We start from the raw sequence: 15703 nt of genomic DNA on the forward strand, positions 1-15703 counted from the left end.
TTGCCTTAGTCTGAACCCTGGCGTGTCTCCTAGCACGTACAGGACCCTGACTTGAACCAGACCCTGGCGTGTCCCTCTGCACGCGCAGGATTATGCCTTGAACCCTGACCCTGGCATGTCCCTTGGCACGCACAGGTCCTTGCCTTGAACCCTGACCCTGGCATGTCCCTTGGCATGTGCAGGACCTTGCCTTGGACCTTGAACCCTGGCGTGTCCCTACACACGCACCATGTCTTGAACTTTGAACCCTAGCATGTCCCATACACACGCACCGTGTTTTGTACTTTGAACTTTGAACCTGACTTGTCCCCTACACACGCACCATTACTTGCACCTTGCCCTAGACCCTGGTGTGCCCCTAGCACGCACCCTGCCCTGGACCCTGGTGTGCCCCTAGCATGCACCCTGCCTGGTACCTTGCCTTGGACCTTGGTGTGTTCCCTAACACGCACCATGTCTGGAGCTCTGTCGTGCCTCCTTGCCTGAACCCTGCTTTGCCTGCCGGATGCCCCGAACCTGCCGATTGCTGCCAGAGATCGTAAGCCTGATGACTGCGGCTTGATTTCTGGAGCTGAAGTCCGCAGCCTGATGCCCTGATCCTGTCGATCGTTGCCAGCTGTCCAGAGTCCGATGCCATCGAGCCTTGCTAGTACCTAGGTGTGCCATCTAGCATGTACCATGCCATGGACCTTGGCGTGCCATGCACCTTGCTGTGTTTTCCTGTTATCACATTTTGCACCTGTTGTTGCCCTGAGCTCGCCTTAATGAAGATATCTTGAATCCACGCCTTGTCGTGTCTTGTTTCCTGCACGTCCCTTGTCATCAGACACTCATGTCTTCCTTGAGCCAGCCGTCTGGTTCCAGCAGTCGTGGTGGCTCACCCCCTTGGTCTTGCCCCTGACACTCCCTGAATAGGGGGTGGTTCCTCACAAGGTCAGCTCGCCCTAGAAAAATGAGTCAGCGAAAGCTGACTCTGTCACAATAGCTAACCAGGGGAGAACTAACTAAGCAGGCTAATATGAGACAGGAATTTGATACAGGAAACATGAATACATACCAGCTATGTTGTCACAAGGGGAGAAGAGAAATGAGATGCTTCCTGAATGCAGGCAGAAGGAAAATAGTGGACTGGAGGGAAAATGGGGGCTGAACTAACCATAATCCTTTGCAAAAGGCTACCTGGATGCATTGCAACCTTACCAGAATGCACTGCAAACGGAGGGAAATAGCAAAGTGAAAGTAGAACACACAATAACACTGCAGTTATGACTCTGGTCACTAGACAGAGCCAGAAAACACTGTAAACATTAACAAGCAGATAATCATGGATTATGAATTAAATGTCAGAGACAGAACAATACTGGCAGCTAGTTCTTGTCATTCACAACACGTTAAATATAATATACCATATAGAGAGTTAGCTAGGACTAAATGTAATTGTTCAGATCCAGAAACTTTTCATCGAGAAAGTAAAAAAGTTTGTGCTAGATTAGCAGATAGAGTCTATCCAGACTGGACTTTGAACAAAGTTAGAGACAGGATTAATGGTGTTGATTGTAAAACTCTTTTGTTGAAAGATAGCAGTAAAAACAAAAATAAAAAATATCATCATGCATTACCTTCTCAACAGAGTATAGCCCACTATTTAGAGATATAGTTAACATTATAAAAAAAAGTATATACCTATATTGCATAAAGATGTGAAGTTAAAACAGGTAATTAATAATGAAATACGCTATGTAGCCAGGAAAGCCCAAACTTTGGGATCTATATTATCACCAAGACTATTTAATAATAAACTATCTTTAATTAAAACTGGGGGAAAACTTAGCTGAATTTGGAAGGTTTTTTTTAAGTGTGGAGCTCAACACTGTCTCGTATGCCAGTTCGCTTGTAAAAGAAATAAATTTCAGTCACTATGCTACCATAGGGAATATTGTATTAAAGATTTCATCAATTCCAATGACACATATGTGATATATTTAATTGAATGCACACTATGTCAACTAAAATATGTGGGTTGCATAACTTGTTCCTTAAAAACAAGGATCAGGCGTAATTTGTCTGATGCTGGTAATTCAACAACTGTTTCCTCTTCTGCAGTGTCCAGGCATTTTTTTTAAATATCTACAAAGGTGATCCATCTGTTTTTTTCATTCTGTGGTACAGAAAGAGTGCATAAATCCTATAGAGGAGGAGATCACAGACGGAAACTGTTTTGAACCGAGAATCCTTCTGGATTTTCACTCTTGAAACTAGAATACTGCAAGGTCTGAACCACAAACAGGATTTAATCCTACAATATTAAATTACCCCATAGCCCTTTTGGATTTATGATTCTTATTATATATTTTTTTCTTTTTAATATTATGTTTTGTTATATTTTTGTATGTATTGTGGTAGTGCTGTTCGTCTTATTGAAATTGTCTATTTGTGCAAAAATTAGTGGTTACCCCTGGGGTTATTAACTCGAGTGAAATCAGCTGGGATAAGCTGCATGGGGAACTATAAAAACTTCACAGTGTTCACTCATGCATGCCATGACTAAGACATTTGTCGAAACGCGCTGGTAAAACGCTGCTATTTGTGCACTATGCTGTAAATATATGGAAATTTTTTTCTTCCTAATTCATGTGGTTTACTTAATTATAGTTTTATCTATGGATCAATAAATATTGAATTTCAATGCAAGCTTGTTCCCGCTGGATTACACACTTTTTTCTGATTGCTTTAGACTGGCTGCTCAGCCTTTTTCTCCTGCGGGAATGGATAAAGGAAAAGTCCATATACAGGTGAGCTGACTATCTCAACCTTTTTGTGAAAAAATGGAGAAGGATGAGAAGGTTGAGGAGGAAGAGGTGATGGACTCGCAACAGTTAGGAGATAGAAAGGATAATTATTTCTTCTCTGCTGTATGTGGTTGTCAGGAGGGATGGAGGAAGCAAGTTGTAATGTTATCCCGCCACCAACACACTATAGACTTGCACCTCATGAAACTGACTCATGAGCACCTTTTTGCAGCACTTTAACATGATTGTTTCCCGTATTGTTAGGATTCGAAATAGTGCTGACTACTGGGATGCCAGTTTGTTCGATCCAGGATACAAAAGTGCTTACCTCCCTGGAAAGGGACGCGCCCTTGCTGCCGTATCAAAACATGCTTGAAGACAATCTTTACAGTGGTTTTCCCCAAGACAGCAGTGAGACACACGGTGTGCATCACAGTGGTAGACTTCCAACCCCGGGAACGTTGAGTCATCAAAGCAAAAACAATAGCAACCTTGCGGTGCTGGGGTCCTTGATTCCAACCCCACCAAGAACAGCATCTGCAAGTAGTATGTATGTTCTCCCGAGATTGCGAGGGTTTCCTCTGAGTACTCATTTTTCTTCACACACTCCAAAAACATACTAATAGGAAATTTAGATTGTGAGACCCAATGGGGAAAGTGCTACTAATGTCTGTAAATATTTGTAAAATGCAGTGGAAATATTGGTACTAAATAAGTGAGTAAAAAGATAAATAAATAGAAATTGATGCCATTTTAGTGGTATATGTTTGTAATTTTTGGAAATGTTTGGTCGCCACTCTCTAAGTTGGGTTTCCTTCATTTGTGTTGCCTAAATTTGGCAGAGCACTCAGAGTACCAGGCCTACACCTGTCACCCATCCACCAGTCTCGTGTCAAACTTTAAGCAAGAAATACTGATTCAAGCTCTGTCCAATGCTTACATTTTGCATGGTTTCAGGACCAAGCTATTTGCACAGAGAATTTAAAAGCAAAATGTATCCTGCTTTATGTAGCATGGTAGTAACAGAAAAAAATAGATTTTCTACTGTGGATGAGCCTTGGATACAGCAGAATCTCAGCATAAAAGAATTACAACCTCAGATGTGGCCAACTTTTTGGAGCATGGTAGTAACAGAACAAATTTATATTTTAGCATGTGTACCCCTGTATGGAGAGCAATATCTACACCAAAGAATGAAAAGATGAACTGTAGCCTGCTTTAGGTAGGAAAGCAAATTTTGATTTTATCATGTATATCCATGTATGGAGAGCATTATCAGCACCCAAAAATGTTAAACTGACATCTGGCCTGCTGCATGACATTACTATAAGAAAGAATTTTTGTTACTGTGGATGAGTCCTGTATAAAATAGAATTTATGCTCCAAACAATTTTAAAATCAATTGAACAACCTTCACTGCGCTTATGCTCAAAAAAGCCTCAGATAAATAGAGGCAAAAAGATCGCTAAAACAATGGTTGCAATTAAGGTATGACCCTTTGCTAGTGTTGCACACAATAGCTGTCAGATAGCGGTGAAGCAGTAATTAAACCGCACAGAGGCTGTGCACATTATGCTCACTAACCCCTAAAAAACATTTAGGTTTGCACACAGTTAAAGGCAGATAACAATAAAACAGTAGATTAAACCCCGCAGATATTTTTTACCCCCTTTTTTCATATTATTTTCCTTTTTTGTTCTTTTCATAAAAATTGCTATTTTATATATGGGTCTTGTGATGTTGAGCACATAAGATTCTTTATTCTTATCTATAGCTCTTATTTTATTTTTTTCACTTTTATTAATAATAAAGTATAGATTTAGGTTTATGTGTATATTCTATTAATTGACTATTTTAACTTCTATGGCACGTCACAGCCAACCATATATTTATCCCATTCAATCTCCCATATATGTTATCAACATTGTAGATAGCCGTCCGTGCAATCACTTTCATTGAGGAGGTGCTTAATTGAAGTAGGCTGGTTGGAGCTAAACCGGGAGGCAGGGGGTTATTAGGACGGGCTAAGGGCCAGTGTCTGCAACCTTGATGAAGAGAAACCTTGTCCCTCGAAACGCATCGTTCAGACTGACCCTTCACACTACCCGTCCAGCCCAGCAGCTGGTCACGTGACGTCACGCCCCCAGCATTCTCTTCCCTGCAGTGTGTCAGCGGCGGTGCTTCGGCCGGAGCCCGCAGTCAGCCTCTGCTTTCTTATAGTGCCCCGCTCTCTGTCCCCGCTTGTCAGCTGGATTTCACTCATCAGCGGCGTTAGGAGAGCGCACTTTTACAAGCTACACGCTGCTTCACTGTCTAAAAGCGGAACTCAGCAACCTGGCATTCTATTATTACAAGTAAGTGTTTAAACCCACCGCCAACCACTGTCATTGGTTAGAGCTTAATGTGCCTAGTGTCTGCGGGGTTTAATCTACTGTCTTATCATTATCTGCCATTAACTGTGTGCAAACCTAAAGGTTTTTTAGGGGTTAGTGAGCATAATGTGCACAGCCTCTGTGCGGTTTAATTACTGCTTCACCGCTATCTGACAGCTATTGCGTGCAACACTAGCAAAGGGTCATACCTTAATTGCAACCATTGTTTTAGCGATCTTTTTGCCTCTATTCATCTGAGGCTTTTTTGAGCATAAGCGCAGTGAAGTTTGTTCAATTTTTTAGTCTGTAAATTACCTTGCAGGACCTGCACAGTGCCTGTTCTTCACTTGCAGCTATTGCAGTAGTTTTTTAGGGAAAGTGCCAGTGTGTATAATTTATTGTTTTAATTTCAAAATCAGATCTAGCTTGCTGTGTCACGTTTGCCATCTAAAAAATAGTTTTTTCTACTCTGCATGAGCTCTGCTTACAGCTGAATTTCACCGCCACTTAATGACAAGGTGACAAATGGGGTGCTGAATCACATTAGCAAATAAAAAAAAGCTATTTTTACTCTGCACCAGCTCTGCACACAGCTGAGTTTCAGTGGCACTAAATAACAATATGTTGTGCTGAATAACCTTAGCAACTGAAAAAATGGGTTTTTTTAATCTGCAATAGCACTTCACACAGCTGACTGCCAGCGTCACGAAATGACAAGGTGAAATATTGTGTGCTGAATCATGTTAGCAACTGAAAAAAATAGTTTTTTTTTACTCTGCATACAGCTGAATTTCACCACCACTAAATTACAAGATGACAAATGCCTTGCTGAATCATGTTAACAACTGATAAAATTACTTTTTTTACTCTGCATGAGCTCTGCATACACCGCCACTAAATGACAAGATGAGATATGGTGTGCTGAATCATGTTAGCAATAGTGATGAGTGAGTATACTCATTGCTCAGGGTTCCCCGAGCATGCTCAGGTGATTTCCGAATATTTTGGCGTGCTCGGACATTTAGTGTTTGTTGACGCAGCTGCATGATTTGTGGCTGCTGGTCAGACTGAATACATGTGAGGAATGCCTGTTTGTTAGGAAATCCCCACATGTATGCAGCTTCAGCCTGTCTAGCAGCCGCAAATCATGAGCTGCATCGACAGAAACTAAATCTTTGAGCACGACAAAATACTTGGAAGACATCAGAGCATGCTCGGGAAAACCGGAGCAACAATGCTACTCGCTCATCACTAGTTAGCAACTTATAAAAGTTGTTTTTACTCTGCATACAATTGCGCTTCACTGCCACTAAATGACAAGGTGACATATGGCATGTTGAAGCACGTTAGAAACTGATAAAAAAAATATGTTTTTTTTGCTTTGTGTACAGCTGAATTTCACTGCCACTAAATGACAAGGTGAAATATAACATGCTGAATCAAGTTAACAAATGATAAAAAAATATTATTTTAAAATCTGTATAAAGCTGAATTTCACCATCACTAAATTACAAGATGACATATGCCTTGCTGAATACGATTAGCAGCTGAAAAAAGTTTTTTAATGGTATAATTGCGCATGGTGCACAATAGAAGCAGTGTACAGCACACTTCTATGAAATGTGCCCTGCTGTCTTTGCCTGTGGACCCAGCGGCATATCTAGGGGGGGCAGCTGGGGCATTTGCCCCAGGCGCAGCCAGCAGGGGGGGCGCAGTCTGGCCGCCTAATGCAGCAGTCCGCAGTGTCCTCCCTGGCGACTGCATTCTGACGCCCCCTGGCCTGGGAGTCGGCGGTTCTCTGTGTCAGCTGTAAAGCTGACAGCCGACGCAGAGAAGGAGTGCGTGTCGGCTCCCAGGGAGCAATTGTACTGGAGTCTATACAGACGCCAGTGAAATTGCAGCTCTGACCGCCGGGTCAGAGCGACGTTAGCAGCGTGATCAGGCCATGTGATCACACCCCGGCGCCCAGAGAGAACCCTGGTGGTAAGTGTGCTCCACTGTGGAGCTGAAGAACCACAGAAGATGGGAAATGGGGGGATTTGTAGAGGGGATGGGGGTTAATGTGTTGGGGGATTTGTAGAGGGCATGGGGGTTAATGTGTGGGGATGGGGGTTAATGTGTGGGGGCATTAATGAGTGGGGATAAGGGTTAATGTGTGGGGGGGTTAATGGATGGGGGTTAATGTGTGGGGGGTTAATGAGTGGGGATGGGGGTTAATGTGTGTGGGGGTTAATGAGTGTTGATGGGGGTTAATGAGTGGGGATGTAGTTAATGTGTGGGGGTATTTGAAGTGGGGATGGGGGTTATTTAATGTGTGGGGGGATTTGGAGTGGTGATGGGGGTTAATGAGTGGGGATTGGGTTAATGTGTATGGGGATTTGGAGTGGGGATGGGGGATTTAATGTGTGTGTGGGGATTTGGAGTGGGGATGGGGAGTTATTTAATGTGTGTGAGGGATTTGGAGTGTGGATGGGGGGTTATTTAATGTGCATGAGGGGGGATTTGGAGTGGGGATAGGGGGTTATTTAATGCATGTGTGGGGGGATTTAATGTGTGTGTGAGGGATTTGGAGTGTGGATGGGGGGTTATTTAATGTGTGGGGGGATTTGGAGTGTGGATGGGGGATTTAATGTGTGTGGGGATTTGGAGTGGGGATGGGGGATTTAATGTGTGTGGGGATTTGGAGTGGGGATGGGGGATTTAATGTGTGTAGGGAGATTTGGAGTGGGGATGGGGGTACTTAATGTGTGTGGGGGATTGGGGATGGGGGGATTTGGAGTGGGGATGGGGGAATTTAACATGTGGGGAGATTTGAGGACACAAAATGAAGAGTATGTATGAGGAAACAGTATGGGGGATTGGTGCAGACACAGTATGATGGGTGCAGACAGTATGAGTAGCGAACGGGTTAATGTAAGTGGACACAGTATGGGAAGTGAGGGTGATGGGATGTGTGCAGACACAGTATGGGGAGTCGGGGGTATGTGTGAGCAGACAGTATAAAGTGTGAGGGGGTAAATATATGAGGAGACAGTATGGTGAACAGGAGGGATATTAGAGGAGACAGTATGAGGAGGGAGGGGAATAGTGTGAGGCGACAGTATATTGCAGATATTTGTATTTAGGGGCATTATAATTACCCTTCTATCTTTAAGGGGATCATGTGGAGATTTGCTGAAGACCGGAGAAGATGGAAGTCTGCAGAGACGGCTGGTGATGAGAAAACTCATCATGGGGTCTGGACAAGAAGAAGAAAAGAAGGAGAGCGACTCCAGAGATGACATCTATAAGGTACCTGGATGTAAATGTTATTTGTGACACTGACTAATTCTCAAGTTTTTATTTATGTTAGGAACATTAAAGGGGTTGTCCAGGTTTGTGATGAGTCTGCAGTCATTCCTTGTGACTGCAGACTTCTGAATTCTCACAGTGCTCACTAAACGCTGTTAGGATTCTCTTGTGCCGGTAATTTACATACATGCGGTCACATGCTGACTAGACATGTGTGGCCTCACTCAATGAAAATGAACAGAGCGAGGTCGGGCACGTCTAGTCAGAGTGTGGCCAGAAGTATACAAATCACATACTTGTGCTGACATGATTGTACATCGGCAAGGGAGAATCCTAAAAGTGTGCAGTGCATTCGTTGTGAGAATCCAGAAGCTGCAATGTCAGGATTCAGCTCTGCAGGTTCCAGTGTCATCACATGGACACTTCACTCATATGCGATTTTCATAGTTATGGTCCTGTGACAACGAGCTTCTCTTCCTGCTTCTCTCAGTTTTTTACTGAACATTGAGAGCATCTCGTGGGTACATGGCTAAGTGTGCAAGTCGCATATGTGCTTGGGGGGGGGCACCAAACCAAATTCTTGCCCCGGGTGCCAGAAAGCCTAGATACGCCTCTGTGTGGACCTCACTAATAGCACACACACAAAAAATCTGCTGGAAGGTTGATTTCACAGCCACACAGGACACTAGGTATCTAAACTATCTGACTTAAAAACAACGGCCTAGCTAACTAGCTAAAATCTCTCATCAAGGAGCAGCATCTGGTGCATCCTCTCTATGCTGATATACTGACAAAATGGTGCTAAAACAAGATGTTCGCTCTTTATATAGAGTGGGATGTGATTTCAGCAGCCAATAGCACAAGTCCTTGTGTCTGGATATTGTGGATGTTTCCTGCGCCCGTTTTGGCTAGTCGCAATTTGCATATATATAGTTAGAAAAAAAAATTACAAGCATGCTGCTCCTCTGAGTCAACCTCTTCTAACCTTGTGCCAAAAACAACAGCCATGAGTTCTTCTAAGCAGCTGCTTAGCACTCTGAAAATTATATGGTGGAAGCCAAAAAAGCAGAAAAAGGTTATAAGAAGATAGCAAAGCATTATTAAATGCCCTTTCCTCAGTTCAAAATGTAACTAAGAAATGGCAGTTAGCATGAAGAGTGTAGGTTAAGATAAAGTCTGGGAAACTAATCAAAATTTCAATGAGAGCTGTTAGAGAGGCAAATCAAAACCCCCGCTTGAGTGCAAAAGACCTTCAGAATTATTTAGCAGACTCTGAAGATGTAGTACACTGTTTTACTGTTTAATGATAACTACACAAATATGGCCTTCATGGAAGAGTCATCAGAAGAAAACCTCTCCTGTATCTTCACCATAAAATTCAGCATCAGAAGTATGCAAATGTATATCTAAACAAGCCTGATGCATTTTGTAAACAAGTCCTGTGGACCGATGAGGTTAAATAGAACTCTTTGGTCACAATGTGTGGAGAGAAAAATGCACAGAATTTCAGAAAAGAACATCTTGTCAACCAATAAGTATGAAGTTGGATTATTCATGCTCTGGGGTTGTGTTCAGCCAATGGCACAAGGAACATTTCGCGGGTAGAGGGAAGAATAAATTCAATTGAATTTCAACAAATTCTTGATGTAAACGTAACATCATCTGTAAAAAAGCTGAAGTTGAAAAGAGGATGGCTTCTACAAATGGATAGTGATCCTAAACACACATCAAAATCCACAAATGACTAGCTCAAATGGTGTAAGCTGACGGTTTGGCAATGACCCTCACAGTCTCTTGATCTTAACATCATTGAAAATCTGAGGCTAGACCTCAAAAGACCCAGGAATCTCAAAGAACTGAAAGAATTTTCCAAAGAAGAATGGACTAAAGTCCCTCAAACAAAAAATGAAAGACTCTCGGTTGGCTACAAAAAGTGTTTACAGGCAGTGATATCTTCAAAAGATGGTGCTACTAGGTACTAACCATGCAGAGTGCCCAAATGTTTGCATTGGCCTTTTTTCCTTTGTAATTTTGAAAAAAAAATCCTAAAATACAAAGGAAATGTGTGATCTTCAACTGTAGGCCTTTATGACAACATTTCATCTTCAACCTGGTTAACTATTCACAATAACAGTAATTTTGACCAGGGATGCCCAAACTTTTACATGCCACTATATCAAAGAAATCAATTTTTGCTTGCACCTTTCATTAGGATTATAACTTAAATGTCTATATGTACGATTGTTGTCCAAAATCTTGCATACCTGTTGAGAATACATTCCTTTATCGATGATTACAAAACCTTTAATTATTTTTCCACAATTAATTTGAAGGTATCTAAAGCAGTGGTATGAGACTTTACTGAGTACTATTCATGATTCTTTGTTTGAAATTGTACATGCTTTTTATCAAATGGAGAAAATATCTTTATATTCTTGTTCTAGATTTTTTAGTGCCATTAATGCATTCTGTTCGTTGAACATCAAATTTGCTAATTAATTTGAACTATCCACAATAGCACAATACTGTATTATTTTCAGCCTCTGGAAAAAATGTTTTTATGTGGTAATTGCTTTTGACAATTTATTGACAACTTGTATCATTTGGAAAAGAATGAAACTTTGGTCTGTGACAAAATTTAAACTTTTTGATAAAATATATAGTTGTTCATCAGGCAAAATTGTAGGTGTGAGCAAAATCACATTGTCTATATGACTTGATTTTGTTTCTTCAAGAGAAATAGTTTGACATATTGTTCAAATTCTTTCTTTTTGTGTCCCCCTCGTTTCTCTCTTTTGTTGGAAGTTGTTGCCGTGGGTTTCATCTGTTTCTTCAAAAGACTCGAGTCAAGAATAAGAGGTATCATATCCTGAAGAAGAAAAATAGACATGTCTACATTTGTTTTGATTTTTCAAAATGGATATTAGAGGATTTGCTTTAAAGGGTTTTAGTTTCCATCCACATGCATTTTTTTCTGCATAATCTTTGTAGTCTTTACTGTCAAGTAGAGTTGAGCAAAACGGGTCGAACAATTTCAAAAGTCGCCGACTTTTGGCAAAGTCGGGTTTCATGAAATGAAACCCGACCCTAGGATGAGGTAGGCCACAAGGTCGGCGACTTACGCGCCAAAGTCACGTTTTAAAAGTTTGTTTAGCGCTCTTTTTCAGCCAATCAGGATCCACGGACACTGTGGGCAACGTGATGACATAGGCAGGGGTCGCCACCATCTTTCAGAAGGGCATGCAAGTGATTGGCTTGCTTTGGTGGGCGTCACAGGGGTTATAAAAGGGCGTGCACGCCGACCGCCATCTTACTTCTGCCGATCTTAGCATAGGGAGAGGTTGCTGATTCTGTAGGGAGAGCGTTAGGCAGGGAAGAAGACAAAAAAACTGCTTCTGCTGCTAGCTATTTTGCCTGTGCAACACACCAGTCACTGTGTGTGCAGTGCAAGGGGAGGCTATATTGTGGTGGATCAGCGGTGTTGATTGTTAGGCTGCCTTCTAAGGCTTCCTGACAGCTGCATTGCTGTTTCCTCACTGCTCTGCAAACTGCTTTTTTAAAAGCAATCCCAATTTTTTTTTGTCCTGCTAAGGTACTGAGCGTGCATTTATTCACACCATACAGCGGTGTACGCTCCACACACAGTACCATGTAATGGCTGTTATCACAGCCACAGTGAAGCTATCTGTGTGTCACTGTGGAAGGATAAGTGGAGGACTTGTTCCGTTCTTACAGACGTACACTCTAGGGAGATTCCTATTCTGCCCAATTCTACAATTCAATTTTTTCACACCTGTGCCATCGAGCCTGTGACATAGCGCTCTGATATTCAGTGGGCCTCACACAATCCAAAAGTGTCCAGTGTCCACAAGTGTCTGCAGAAATTCAAAATCTCCCTTATCCTGTAGTCACTTTTTTCACACCTGCTGCATCGAGCCTGTGACATAGCGCTCTGATGTTCATTGGGCCTCACACAATCCAAAAGTGTCCAGTGTCTGCAGAAATTCAAAATCTCCCTTATCCTGTAGTCACTTTTTTCACACCTGCTGCATCGAGCCTGTGACATAGAGCTCTGATATTCATTGGGCCTCACACAATCCAAAAGTGTCCAGTGTCCACAAGTGTCTGCAGAAATTCAAAATCTCCCTTATCCTGTAGTCACTTTTTTCACACCTGTGCCATCGAGCCTGTGACATAGCGCTCTGATATTCAGTGGGCCTCACACAATCCAAGTGTCCAGTTTCCACAAGTGTCTGCAGAAATTCAAAATCTCCCAGAAATTCAAAATCTCCCTTATCCTGTAGTCACTTTTTTCACACCTGTGTCATCGAGCCTGTGACATAGCACTGTGATATTCAGTGGGCCTCACACAATCCAAGTGTCCAGTGTCTACAAGTGTCTGCAGAAATTCAAAATCTCCCTTATCTTGTAGTCACTTTTTTCACACCTGTGCCATCGAGCCTGTGACATAGCGTTGTGATATTCAGTGGGCCTCACACAATCCAAGTGTCCACAAGTGTCTGCAGAAATTCAAAATCTCCCAGAAATTCAAAATCTCCCTTATCCTGTAGTCACTTTTTTCACACCTGTGCCATCGAGCCTGTGACATAGCACTGTGATATTCAGTGGGCCTCACACAATCCAAGTGTCCAGTGTCCACAAGTGTCTACAGAAATTCAAAATCTCCCTTATCCTGTAGTCACTTTTTTCACACCTGTGCCATCGAGCCTGTGACATAGCACTGTGATATTCAGTGGGCCTCACACAATCCAAGTGTCCAGTGTCCACAAGTGTCTGCAGAAATTCAAAATCTCCCTTATCCTGTAGTCACTTTTTTCACACCTGCTGCATCGAGCCTGTGACACAGCGCTGTGATATTCAGTGGGCCTCACACAATCCAAGTGTCCAGTGTCCACAAGTGTCTGCAGAAATTCAAAATCTCCCTTATCCTGTAGTCACTTTTTTCACACCTGTGCCATCGAGCCTGTGACATAGCACTGTGATATTCAGTGGGCCCCACACAATCCAAGTGTCCAGTGTCCACATGTGTCTGCAGAAATTCAAAATCTCCCTTATCGTGTAGTCACTTTTTTCACACCTGTGCCATCGAGCCTGTGACATAGCACTGTGATATTCAGTGGGCCTCACACAATCCAAGTGTCCAGTGTCCACAAGTGTCTGCAGAAATTCAAAATCTCCCTTATCCTGTAGTCACTTTTTTTACACTTGCTGCATCGAGCCTGTGACATAGCGCTGTGATATTCAGTGGGCCTCACACAATCCAAGTGTCCAATGTCCACAAGTGTCTGCAGAAAATCTAAATCTCCCTTATCCTGTAGTCACTTTTTTCATACCTGTGCCATCGAGCCTGTGACATAGCGCTGTGATATTCAGTGGGCCTCACACAATCCAAGTGTCCAGTGTCCACAAGTGTCTGCAGAAAATCTAAATCTCCCTTATCCTGTAGTCACTTTTTTCACACCTGTGCCATCGAGCCTGTGACATAGCGCTGTGATATTCAATGGGCCTCACACAATCCAAGTGTCCAGTTTCCACAAGTGTCTGCAGAAATTCAAAATCTCCCAGAAATTCAAAATCTCCCTTATCCTGTAGTCACTTTTTTCACACCTGTGCCATCGAGCCTGTGACATAGCACTGTGATATTCAGTGGGCCTCACACAATCCAAGTGTCCAGTGTCCACAAGTGTCTGCAGAAATTCAAAATCTCCCTTATCCTGTAGTCACTTTTTTCACACCTGTGCCATCGAGCCTGTGACATAGCGCTGTGATATTCAGTGGGCCTCACACAATACAAAAGTGTCCAGTGTCCACAAGTGTCTGCAGAAATTCAAAATCTCCCTTATCCTGTAGTCACTTTTTTCACACCTGTGCCATCGAGCCTGTGACATAGCACTGTGATATTCAGTGGGCCTCACACAATCCAAGTGTCCAGTGTCCACAAGTGTCTGCAGAAATTCAAAATCTCCCTTATCCTGTAGTCACTTTTTTCACACTTGCTGCATCGAGCCTGTGACATAGCGCTGTGATATTCAGTGGGCCTCACACAATCCAAGTGTCCAATGTCCACAAGTGTCTGCAGAAAATCTAAATCTCCCTTATCCTGTAGTCACTTTTTTCATACCTGTGCCATCGAGCCTGTGACATAGCGCTGTGATATTCAGTGGGCCTCACACAATCCAAGTGTCCAGTGTCCACAAGTGTCTGCAGAAAATCTAAATCTCCCTTATCCTGTAGTCACTTTTTTCACACCTGTGCCATCGAGCCTGTGACATAGCGCTGTGATATTCAGTTGGCCTCACACAATCCAAGTGTCCAGTGTCCACAAGTGTCTGCAGAAATTCAAAATCTCCCAGAAATTCAAAATCTCCCTTATCCTGTAGTCACTTTTTTCACACCTGTGCCATCGAGCGTGTTACATAGCACTGTGATATTCAGTGGGCCTCACACAATCCAAGTGTCCAGTGTCCACAAGTGTCTACAGAAATTCAAAATCTCCCTTATCCTGTAGTCACTTTTTTCACACCTGTGCCATCGAGCCTGTGACATAGCACTGTGATATTCAGTGGGCCTCACACAATCCAAGTGTCCAGTGTCCACAAGTGTCTGCAGAAATTCAAAATCTCCCTTATCCTGTAGTCACTTTTTTCACACCTGCTGCATCGAGCCTGTGACACAGCGCTGTGATATTCAGTGGGCCTCACACAATCCAAGTGTCCAGTGTCCACAAGTGTCTGCAGAAATTCAAAATCTCCCTTATCCTGTAGTCACTTTTTTCACACCTGTGCCATCGAGCCTGTGACATAGCACTGTGATATTCAGTGGGCCCCACACAATCCAAGTGTCCAGTGTCCACAAGTGTCTGCAGAAATTCAAAATCTCCCTTATCCTGTAGTCACTTTTTTCACACCTGTGCCATCGAGCCTGTGACATAGCACTGTGATATTCAGTGGGCCTCACACAATCCAAGTGTCCAGTGTCCACAAGTGTCTGCAGAAATTCAAAATCTCCCTTATCCTGTAGTCACTTTTTTCACACCTGCTGCATCGAGCCTGTGACATAGCGCTATGATATTCAGTGGGCCTCACACAATCCAAGTGTCCAGTGTCCACAAGTGTCTGCAGAAAATCTAAATCTCCCTTATCCTGTAGTCACTTTTTTCACACCTGTGCCATCGAGCCTGTGACATAGCACTGTGATATTCAGTGGGCCTCACACAATCCAAGTGTCCAG

The sequence above is a fragment of the Dendrobates tinctorius genome, unplaced genomic scaffold (genome assembly GCF_039654945.1).
Source record: "Dendrobates tinctorius isolate UK_male_01 unplaced genomic scaffold, ASM3965494v1 ptg000079l, whole genome shotgun sequence".
NCBI classification, from domain to species: Eukaryota; Metazoa; Chordata; class Amphibia; order Anura; family Dendrobatidae; genus Dendrobates; species Dendrobates tinctorius.